Source organism: Stegostoma tigrinum, chromosome 13 (assembly GCF_030684315.1).
Source record: "Stegostoma tigrinum isolate sSteTig4 chromosome 13, sSteTig4.hap1, whole genome shotgun sequence".
NCBI lineage: Eukaryota > Metazoa > Chordata > Chondrichthyes > Orectolobiformes > Stegostomatidae > Stegostoma > Stegostoma tigrinum.
The window spans coordinates 78130093-78142188 of NC_081366.1; the positions used below are offsets into that span (position 1 = coordinate 78130093).

General features: G+C 43.1%; 1 protein-coding gene across 2 annotated transcripts in view; it reads left to right on the top strand.

Moving 5' to 3' along the window:
* Positions 1–73: 73 nt before the first annotated feature.
* Positions 74–12096, top strand: part of n4bp3 (NEDD4 binding protein 3) — a 124262-nt gene continuing 112239 nt past the window's right edge. Inside the window, exon 1 of one of the 2 annotated variants that reach the window (XM_048543569.2) lies at positions 74–310. The gene's annotated coding sequence lies outside the window, so the exon portion shown is untranslated. The remainder of the gene's footprint in view (positions 311–12096) is intronic. The other variant, XM_048543570.2, reaches the window with a different exon arrangement.

Sequence of the window (12096 nt, forward strand, 5' to 3'; positions counted from 1 at the left end):
CAGGTTCTCTCCCCTGGCTGGGCGGAGTTCAGGATCTGCATTTCTTTATGGATCCAGCCCCGTGCAGTAGGGATCGTCCAGTCCCTTCTTTTGCAGCTGCCCCATTCCCCAGGTCGCTGTTGCATTGTGAAGGAGTGAGCTTTGCCCGTGTGTGAGAGGGTGCAGCTCGGTCCCAGTCTGGACCCACAGCTTCAGCCTTTTAACAGCAGAGGATCGAGAGCGAGCGAGTGAGTGAGTGAGTGCTTCCAAACTCGGAGAGAACAGCCTGCGGAGCATCAGCTAAATGCAAACTGAGGGTCAGTGAAATATGGTGAGACTCTGTAAAGTCCGGCATTCTCTCTCTGTGCAGTGAACGCACTGATGGTGTGTCTGTGATAGCTCAGCTTGTATAGACTAGTAGCAGAACGTGTGCGTTGCCTCCCGCTTGTGTCATGGTGCGGCTTTGGAAATAGTTGGTGAGCTTCTGTTTTATTCGTGGCGGCTGGTTCGCCTCAAGTCACCGCGCTGTCTAGGTGGTCCCCTCTCACATCAAAGCGTGCACCTTACACAATGCACCAACCCCGAGCTATGCTGGAACTGACCCGCACTGCCACTTTTAGAGTGGGACTTCCCAGAGCCCAGGGCTACAGGCAGGCTGTTCAAATTGTTGGGGGTGGGGAGGGGGGGGGTGGGGGTGGGGGATGCTTTTCAGGCTGTTGGGGGTGGGGTGAGCTTTCATTCCCAACTTTGACACTCACTCCAGCCCTAATGTCAGCTGGGCAACTTTATGAGGTGAGTGTGAGAAGGAGACTTTTTTTATCGAACCCAGCACAATCCTATATGACTGGAAACAAGAATTGTTGGAGATCACAACAGGTCAGCCAGCGCCCAGGGAGAGAGAACCGAGCTAATGGTTCGAGAATAGACGGCTCTTCATCAGAGAGTTCTAAATTACACAGGTTGGGGAAGGGTGACCGGACCCGAAATGTTAACTCTGATTTCGCTCCACAGGCACTGCCAGACTGCTGAGCTTTTCCAGCCATTTCTGCTTTTGTTGGTGTCTGCCTTTAATCAGTGAAACTGGATGTTGCAGTTGAAGATTTATTTTTGTTATGTAGGTCAAATCTTTACACTCATTTTGAACCGGCTTTGCATTATCCTGCATCCCATTGGCAGAACCTCTTACACACCATTAGTCTCGCAGCAGTTGGCTGTCAGCAGAGTAGGCCTTTTCATTCCTTACCAGTTGACTTGCTCCTTGCCACGGTGACCTAGTCGCCAGGGCTGGTTCAATTGGCATAGTTCTTTGTGTATTTTAAAAGTACCCCCTAGTTGGCATTAGCTGGATTGAGGCTGGGGGCAGGAAGATATTGCTGTTCCTGATTGTTAATCATCGATTTTTTTCCCCCCCGGAAGGCGTGTATTAATGAATGTTGGGCAAGACAAAGGTTGGATTCATCTGGAGGATGTGAATTAATCCTGACCTGTGAAGACTTGCCAGCAAAGATTGGCACCTTGAGCTTCTGTTGGGTTCATTGGAACTGTGTGTGTGACCTTTTTAAAAATGCATTGTGAAATCTGGAAAACGCAGGGATTTGAAGGCGTTGAAGTGAAACAGTTACTTTGTTGCAGTGATTTGGGTGATCAGTTCAGAAGTCTGACGGCCGTATGAGATGGAATAGTTCCTAACAAGCTGAGTAAGCTGAGAGCCGCAGTATTGAATTCAGGGTGGGTAAATTTAAGCTTCATTCGCGATGGTGGTGAATTACATTGGGAGAGAAAACTGTCACTTTTTTTTCAAATTTTATCAACTTTTTTATGGATGGAGAAGAAAGCAGATTATAGGGATGCTGGCACTGAGCATACAGTTAGTCCTTCTCCACCATCCTACAGTGTGCTAATTCCTGCTTGGCATCAAGATCTCGGATCTCAGTTCGGTGATTCATTTTCTCCCCTTCACACTGCGAGGAATCTGCAGTGAGGCGAGCTTTGGGAATGGCTGCAAGAATCTGTTTAAATAGAAATTAAACACAGCCAATTTCAGGCAGACTTATTCCCCCCCAGGGCTTTGAAAGGCTCAGTCCCAGATTTAAAGAGGGAGAAAATTGTTTAGATAGCCCCTATAAAGTTAACAAGGAAGATTTGCATCTAGATGTCTTCCCAATGCAGTTTATTAACTTAAGCGATTCGCCCAGAACACACATCAGCAGACCACAAGTGGCTAATCGTGGTCTGTCTTCAGACTTTACATGTTTTGAATAGAATCTAATGCTAGTGAGAGAAAAATTATAATGCTAACTGTCTGAATGAATTGGTGGAATAGATGTCACTCGAATGTAGTTGCAGGATGAACATCACTTCCTTTTTCTGTGTCCCCCTTTCCGATGCAAAAGCAAAATACTGTCAATTACGCAAATCTGAAATAAGGACACAAAATGCTGGAACACCTCAGCAATACCCAGGGACAGAAACCGAGACCTTCCCTTTTTGTCCTTTCTGGCACTGTATTCTTGTACTGGCTTGAAAACTCTTCCATTACTGTTTATCATCAGTTCTGTCGAAAAGTTGTCAAACTGAAATGTTAATTTCCACAGTGAATATTCAGCAATTTCTGTTTTTCACACCCCCGGTCTTAATGTTGCTGTTCATTCACTGGGAGTATGTGACCCTCTGGGATTACTGACCACGATGTCAGAGGAACCAGAGGGTGACCGATATTTATCAAATACCGATCCAGTGCAAACGTAGAGACTAATGGAATAAGAAAGTTCCATGGCTTCATAGCTCAGCATAAACTTTAAGAATTATTTAGCCAGTGACAAATTGGTAGTCATGTACAATGCTTCCTCTGGACAAATTTCTTCTGAAATAACTTTTAATTGCAGTGCTGATTGTAGGTCATAGTAACTCAGTCCTGGGAGGAAAATAGGCTTCCCTTTAGCTATTTTGTGAAAATACTGATCCATTACTTCCTTTTTTCTTTTCTAATAAGAACTAAGCAGTCACTGAGAGCATTACCAACCTGTCTTAGACTTTTACAGTCCATACCTAGTGATGGTTGCATGGTAGGCTTAAAGCAATGGCTCCAATGTTTGTGATAATGATCATTGTAGTGGAGCATGGAGCATTAGTTGTTGGATAGGGATGGTGCTGATATTTGTCTGCCAGGTACCCTGTGTAAATGACAGCTGCTGCGTAAATATTTCTCAGACTTGAGTTTTGAACAGTAACATTTTAGAAATTGGCAGGCAGTGAGTAATTCAACAAGAGATAGTGGACAGTGAATAATTGAACTGCTGCTCACAAGCCTTTGAAGCGAGTCTGAGCCTGCCTTGATAAGCCTCTTGACTCTGAGTCTGGCATTTGTGCATAACAAACTTCTTGAGCTCCTCTTTCCAAATGTACTGCATTCTTTCAGTGTCGCCTCCTTGCCTCCTTCTGGGAATTTTGAGAAACAAAGACTAAAAGGAGCAAAACATGTCCAGTCAATTGGATGAACTTCTTGTGATCCCCTGGAAGGTGTGCAGTGCAATAAGGATGTTTGATGACTATATGTTCCACATTTGCCCTGTCATCTGTGACATGTTGTGATTGTCACAAATAAATATAAAGTGTACTATTGAGCCTGTAATTTAATGTGTGAGGTCTAAGTGGGCGTGTAAGCACCAAATAGAGGTAATGGTTAAAGGAATGTAATATAACCTAGGATTCTTGAAGCATTCATATTTTACACAAGTCGTTCTATCTCAAATCCATCAGATTTTCGGAATCCTTTGGGATATTTTCTGTGGCATACTAATGAACAGATCTTGTTGTATTTAACATAGCACCTTTCTAATACAGAACAAGATCCTGAAATGGTTAATGAAGTCATGGAAATGTGGGGTGATGGAAGGGAGATGGAAACTGATATATGGCATGGGCAGTTTCAGATGTGTGGGTTTGGTGAGGGTCAGAGTGGGGAGCAGAAGTTTAGTCAGTGATATGGGATTTAAGGGCCTTTCAAAGGTGGAGTGTTTTTAGTGGGAGACTTCCAGACAGTGGGATTAACAAGGCTGACAGGGTAGGGAGATGGCAGAAAGCAAGAATTAAAACTGAACACTGAAAGCAGAATTATGAGGTTTGATAAACTCTGATTTTGTGAACTTGTGGACAGACATGAAAACTGGGTTGTGGTTTCAATGTGGGGTAGAATTTGGGCACAAATATTGATGAATTGGGCTTCCTGGAGCACAGGAGGTCACAATATTGAAGGTAGTAAGTGTCTGGGAACGAAATTGGGAGAACCGTTTCGAGAACATTTCTTAGGGAGCAAATTCTGAAAGTGTTAAGCAAGGCACTTGCATCTCTTATGCATATTCACGTGTGTACTGGCATTATTTAACTAAAGTGAGCTTCTAATCTGATCCACACCATCATATGATACTGTTTCCACCTTGGTCTGCCCCTGTCTGTGATCTGTGGCTGCCTTCGAGATTCCTCCCACTGTAAATGTGAGAACATGTGAAACTCTGCCCGTGTCACCTCATGCACACCCACCTACAGGTGGTTCCAGTTAAAAAAAAGCCTTGGCTTTTATCAGTTCTCGTTGTAGTTTTCAGCTCTGTCCATGGCCTCACACCTCATGCCTACCTGCTCGATATCACAGGTGTTAATTGCTGCATCATTGGCAGTTGTGCCTTTAGTTACCAAGACGCTGAACTCTGTTATTCCACCTGGAACCTCTCTGGTTTCTGTATTCTACTTTGTTCTTAAGGCACTCCTTACAACCGATCTCTTTGGTCAATATCTTGGTTGTGTGTTCTTGTATTTCCTCACTTAGTGTCAGGTTTACTTTGATAACTCTCCTCTGGAGGGCTTTGTGAAAACTCAGTCAGTTAAAGATGCTGTGTAAATGCATGAAAGTAGTGATGATTGAAAAGATTAGGCCTATATTCCCGATAGTTCGGCAGAATGAGAAGGAGTCTCACGGTGGTATAAACATTCAGATGATGCTTGTCTGAATAGATGCTGGGAGAATGTTTCTCCTGCCCATGGCCTGGGTTTGGGAATCTCGAGCAAAAAGTCAAGGGGTCTGCTGTTTAGGATTGAGATAAGGGGAAATCCTTCAGTCAGATGGTTGTAAATTTTTGAATTCACTACCTCGGAGACGTGTGGTTGCTCAGTCATTGAGGCAGTGTCATAGAGTCAGAGAGCCATACAGCATGGAAACACACCTCCTGCCCAATTTGTTCATGCTAACCAGATACCCTCAATTAACCTAGTCCCATTTGGCCCATATCCCTCTGAACTATTCCTATTCGCTTACCCATCTAGATGCCTTTTAAATGTTATAATTGTACCAGCCTCCACCATTTCCTTTGGCAGCTCATTCCATACACTCACCACCCTCTGTGTGAAAAAGTTGCCCCTTAGGTCCCTTTTAAATCTTTCCCCTCTCACTTTAAACATCTGCCCCTCTAGTTTTGTACACCCCTACCCTAGCGAAAAGACCTTGTCTATTCACCCTATCCGTGGCCCTCATGATTTTATATATCTCCAGAAGGTCACCCCTCAGCCTCTGATGCTCCAGGGAAAATGGCCCCCGTCTATTCAGCCCCTCCCTGTAGCTTAAGTTTCACAACACCTTTCCTGTAGCAGGGAGACCAGAATTGAATGAAATATTCCAATAGTGGCCTAACCAATGTCCTGTACAACCGCAACATGACCCTCCCAGCTTCTGTACTCAGCGCACTGACCAATTAATGCAAGTGTACCAAACAAATTCTTCACTAACTTGTCTACCTGCAACTCCACTTTCAAGGAGCTATAAACCTGCACTCCAAGGTCTCTTTGTTCAGCAATCAAATCTTTTTGGATATTAAAGGAATTGAAGATGGCGGGACTATTGTGGCAGATGATGATATGTTAAGGCTGTGGAACTATGGTCCAGTATTCCAGAGCCCCAGGTAAATATTCTGTGGAAAAGGGTTTGAATTGTACTGTGGTGGACGGTCAAATTGGAATTCAATATGCATGTAACTGCTGCCGATTGCCCTCACACTGCATCTGGTTCACTAGTATTTTTTAGGGAGAGAAATCTGCTGTCCTCACATAGAACATTACAGCACAGTACAGGCCCTTCGGCCCTCGATGTTGTGCCGACCTGTCATACCGATCTCAAGCCCATCTAACCTACACTATTCCATGTACGTCCATATGCTTGTCCAATGATGACTTAAATGTACCTAAAGTTGGCGAATCTACTACCGTTGCAGGCAAAGCGTTCCATTCCCTTACTACTCTCTGAGTAAAGAAACTACCTCTGACATCTGTCCTATATCTTTCACCCCTCAATTTAAAGCTATGCCCCCTCGTGCTCGCCGTCACCATCCTAGGAAAAAGGCTCTCCCTATCCACCCTATCTAACCCTCTGATTATTTTATATGTTTCAATTAAGTCACCTCTCAACCTTCTTCTCTCTAATGAAAACAGCCTCAAGTCCCTCAGCCTTTCCTCGTAAGACCTTCCCTCCATACCAGGCAACATCCTAGTAAATCTCCTCTGCACCCTTTCCAAAGCTTCCACATCCTTCTTATAATGCAGTGACCAGAACTGTACGCAATACTCCAAGTATGGCCGCACCAGAGTTTTGTACAGCTGCAGCATAACCTCTTGGTTCCGGAACGCGATCCCTCTATTAATAAAACCTAAAACACTGTATGCCTTCTTAACAGCCCTGTCAACCTGGGTGGCAACTTTCAAGGATCTGTGTACATGGATGCCGAGATCTCTCTGCTCATCTACACTACTAAGAATCTTACCATTAGCCCTGTACTTTGCCTTCCGGTTACTCCTACCAAAGTGCATCACCTCACACTTGTCCTACCAAAGTAGGACCCTGTGTGTATGGCTCACGGCAATGTGGTTAGGGATTGGCGATAAACGCTAGGCCAGCTAGCAATGCCACGCGTATTGAACAAATTTTTAAAAGGGCTGATCAGCCACAACCTAACTGAATAACAGACTGGGTAAAATGCTTTACTCCTCCTATTTTTATGTTCTTCAGGCACCTCCTAATCTCTACTTTTTAAAATTGTTTATGGGATGAGGGCATCACTGCCTGGGCAGCATTTATTGTCCGTCCCTAATTGCCCAGAGGGCAGCTGAGAGTCAATCACATTGCTGTGGGTCTGGAGTTACATGTCGGCCAGACCAGGTGAGGATGGCAGTTTCCTTCCCTAAAGGGCATTAGTGAACCAGATGGATTTTCCTGATAATCGGCAATGGATTCGTGGTCATTAGATTCTTAATTCCAGATATTTTATTGAATTCAAATTCACCGCCTGCTGTGGCAGGGTTCGAACCCGGAACGCCATCTGGATCTCTGGATTAACGAGTTAGTGATAATACCACAAGGCCTGCGCTTTCCCACTTCCATGGTGTTGCGACCATTTCTCTACTTCTGTGAAAAAATCTATACATAGGCACATTCTGCACAGAAGTGACCAAAACATGTTTTGTAAGTTGAGGGAAAAGCTGGTTTTCCATGCAGCACAGATGCTATAATCTTCTACAGCGATGACCTAAATTTTATTTTCTATTCTTTTTGACAGGTTGCTTGCTGCGTACACTTTCTGCTACACTAGGATTCAGCTCTTGATAATTTTAAATCTAGGGCAAAACTTGCCAGGCTTATCCAGTTCATTTTCTGAAGTGGATGCGGGCAGTTTGCTCCAGTGATGTAATTATATAACTTGTGATCTGCCAAAGATAAAGTTACATTTGAATGCTGAGGTCAGAACTAGAGATTGGGGCGACACGGTGGCTCAGTGGTTAGCAGTGCTGCCTCACAGCGCCAGGGGCCCAGGCTCGATTCCTCCCTTGGGCAACTGTCTGTGTCGAGCTTGCACATTCTCCCCGTGTCTGCATGGGTTTCCTCCCACGGTCCGAAGATGCGCAGGCTAGGTAGATTGGCCATGCTAAATTGCCCGTAGTGTTCAGGGATGTGCTGGTTAAGTAGCTTAGCCTTGGGGAAATTCAGGGATACGGAAGGGGCTTGGAGGGTTGGTGTGGACCTGATGGGCCAAATGGCCTGCTTCCACACTATAGGCATCCTGTTCTATGATCTGGCTGATGGGTAAGGAATAATTTGAAGGCAGAATTTAATAGTACTTGTTCAAAACATTCTAGGGTGAAGGGAAGGCAGCACTGAATGGACTGCCCAATATTTAGTCCACTATTGTTTATAATTTAACTCAGTATCTTGAATTGAGAAATGTAATGCAGATTGATCAGAATAATGCATATACAATAAATTTGCACAGCCAGTGGAATGGAAGTGATGGTTTAGAGATTTCAAAATGTGTTGTAAAAATTGTCCGGTTGGAAGAACAATGATTTCAAGAACTTGTACATATATTTGTATCATTCCCAATCTTTACACATTCCAAAACACTTCCCAGTAATTTAAGAACTTTTGAAGTCATTTACGTAAATAATTTTGATGTGAACATAGGAGGCATGGTTAGTAAGTTTGCAGATGACACCGAAATTGGAGATGCCTTGGTCAATGAAGGAGGTTGCCTTGGGCTACAACGGGATCTTGATCAGATGGGCCGTTGGGTTGAGGAGTTGCAGCTGGAGTTTAATTTAGATAAATGTGAGGAGCTGCATTTTGGAAAGGAAAGTCAGAGCAGGACTTACACACTTAATGGTAAGGTCTTGGGGAGTGTTGCTGAATGAAGAGATCTTGGAATGCAGGTTCACAGCTCCTTGAAAGTGGAGTGACAGGTGGATAGGATAGCCAAGAGGGCATTTGGTTATGCTCTTCTTCATTGGTCAGTGCATTGAGTATAGGAGTTGGGAGGTCATGTTGTGGCTGTAAAGGACATTGGTTAGGGCCACTATTGGAATACTGCGTGTAATTCTGGTCTCCCTACTATAGGAGGGATGTTGTGAAACTTGAAAGGGTTCAGAAAAGATTCACAAGGATGATGCCAGGGTTGGAGGGTTTGAGCTACAGGGAGAGGATAAATAGGCTGGGGCAGTTTGCCCTAGAGTGTTGGAGGCTGAGGGATGATCTTATAGAAGTTTATAAAATCATGAGGTGCATGGATAGGGTGAATAACCAAGGTCTTTTCTCCAGGGTAGGGGAGTCTAAAACTAGAGGGGAGTGGTTTAAGGTGAGAGGGGAAAAGTTTAAAGTGGACTTAAGGGGGAATTGTTCACACAGAGGGTGGTGTGTGTATGGAATGAGCTTCCAGAGGAAGTGGTGGAGGCTGATACAATTACAGTATTTAAGAAACATCTGGATGGGCACATGAATAGGAAGGGTTTAGAGGGATATGTGCCAATTGCTGGCAAATGGGACTAGACTAATTAAGGATATCTGGTCAGCATGGACGGGTTGGACCAAAGGGTCTGTTTCGCTGCTGTACAGCTCTAGGACTCTAAGTGCGTGGCCTGTTATCGGAAATGAATTAGGCAATTTGCACGCAACAAGGTCTCACAAATATCAATTAAGTACAAGACTAGATTGTTTGTTTTAGGTTTTGCTTGAAGAGATAAATATTGACCAACTGCTTCAATGTTGCTCTGGGATCTTTTATCTTGACCTGAGAAGACAGATGGAGCTCTGTTCACTATCTGTCTGGAAAGTGACAGTGCATTTCCTCCGTACTACCCTGAAATGCTGGCCTTGGTAATGTTCTCGACTCCCTGGGAAAAGATGATTAACACTGAGCCAATGTAGCGCATACAAAGAAAAACTGCACAATATGGTCACTGTTTATGTTACTCAAATGCTAAGGGTGAAGTTGAAAGCATTTTTGGCAGATGTAGTGCTCAACAACTTGCTCCAATGGTGAACAAAATTCAACTGAGTGAAAATATTGTTCAACTATGAATTACATAATAGAATCAAAATCAGAGAAGATCATTGACAAACCATATGAGGTTCTGGTTCAGCCAGTTCAGAATACTGTGTTCATTTCTGATCAACAAACTGAGGAGGAGATATTTAAACATTGCAGATCGAGCAAAGGCCTGAGTTACTAGAATAGTCTGACTTTTCGGTTGGGCCCAGGTGCCTGAGAACTGATTCTCGATAAGATGCATTAGGTGATAAATGGTATTTTTAAAAAAAAAACTAGCAGAAAGCACATAAAGTTACAAAAGCAGTTCAAGGGATCACAGTTTACATCTAGAACAGATCAAATTTGAATCAGATCTTGGGGAAATTGTTCACACCAAATGCGGTCACCATCCATCTTTAAACTGGGTTAGTGAAATCAGAAAGTCTAGAGCCATTTAAGGACGAGCTTCAGAGGGGAATGGGTTGCAATGTCTTTCTAGATCAATGTACTGAGGTGGGCTAAATACCTTTCTGAAATTAATGTGTGTTCTTATCAGAACTTTCCCGAAAGGTATGTATCCTGCTTTCTCAGATACAGAATCCACAGTTTGCAATGGTCCTGTATTTAGGTGTGAGCAACACTGCACTGTAATCTTTGTGCTCTAATTGACTCACTGCAATGTCTTTTTTCTGTTCTGATTCCTTGCTAGTTCCAAGTAATTCTGCTGTACAATTGGCACAGGGATCCTGTTGCATTCTCATTGTAACTGAGAGCAGTGTTAGAGATTACATGGTGGATGAGGAACAGTGCCGTTTTGTGCCGATATTGTTAATTCCTGTTTATTCCGTGATTGTTAACTACAGTGGGTAATAAAGTCCGGAGCACATTTGTGGATCAGACACTTTTCCGAGCCATTCGCAATCCATGTCTTGACAAAAGCAAAACAGACACACTTGACAGTAAATATACCCCTCTTCATCAGTAATTCAGCCAGTGAAAATGCAATCCAACAGCCAGCTGCAATAGATTGAGTGCTTCTTGACTGTTTAATGAGTGTTACATTTGACAAATTTCTGCACTGTATAGAAGAGTTGAAAACCTTTTTTACACAGGGTGAACTAAGAACATTGTTAGTGATGGTGGTTGAGCAAGTGTGACAGTATTGTAGGGTTTTTGATGGGATGCTCCACTGACAATCTCCTTTGCCAATCGACAGCAAGCTTTACTCTGTACCCAACTCATGTAATCTTAATGATTGGCTTCACAAAGATTTGATCCTGGCATTGATCTGATATTTGGAAAGCATTCTATCGTCCAGTTTTATTGTAATGGGAAAAGTATTTTTCAAATCAGAAACCCTTGTGGGAAATAGCAGGAAACAAGCTTAAATTATCTGAGTATGTTCTCAGAGACTGAACCCGTATGACCAATGGCAGAACAAAGTGGGAACTGTACACAGGTTATGAATCTGCAAAGAGAAAGCAAGGTTTCTCTTTGGCATCATTACTTCCTACAGAAATTAGTTCAGGATGAAGATTTTTTGGGGAATGCATGCCTGGTTCGTGATGAACATTTGGACTTTCTGCTTGGGCTCCTGGATGAAATCTACAAGAAATACCATCTTTTAAATGCCTGTGAGACATAGTTAGAATCTGATAGATTTTCAAAAACTAATGATCACTCAATGGAAGAATATTTCATAGACATTAACAGCAGGCTTTGTCTGGAATATAAAAGAAAAAGTGGCTTTTTTTTTGCAATATGAGATCTTCCATCCCCATTAATGTTCTTGTCCTTGCTTTTTTTTTTATATTTTAATATCGATTCCCACCCATGTTGCAAGTCACCTGATGAAGGAGCAGCGCTTCGAAAGCTTGTGATTTTAAATAAACCTGTTGGATTATAGCCTGGTGTCGTGTGATTTCTGACTTTGTCTACCCCAGTTCAACACCGGCCCCTCCACATCAGAATCGGGATGTATAATGCTTGTTGAAGTGTATTATTTGAAGGATTCCACTTGTTGCATAAATGTCACAACATCCTTTCCAATTGGTTTATGTCTTTAATTGTGATCTGATTGATTCTTGGTTGCCATTATAATTCTGCATCTTCTGCAGGAATTGTAAATCACAGCAACACCAGCGAATCTAACTCTGTGGAGTGCTATATCTTATTAACACTACGAGCAGGCTCTGGAACAGTGGTGCGATGCGATAAGGATTAGGACTTCAGGCTCTGTTCTTGATCTGTGTAGAGTTATATGATGTTATCCAATATGTCA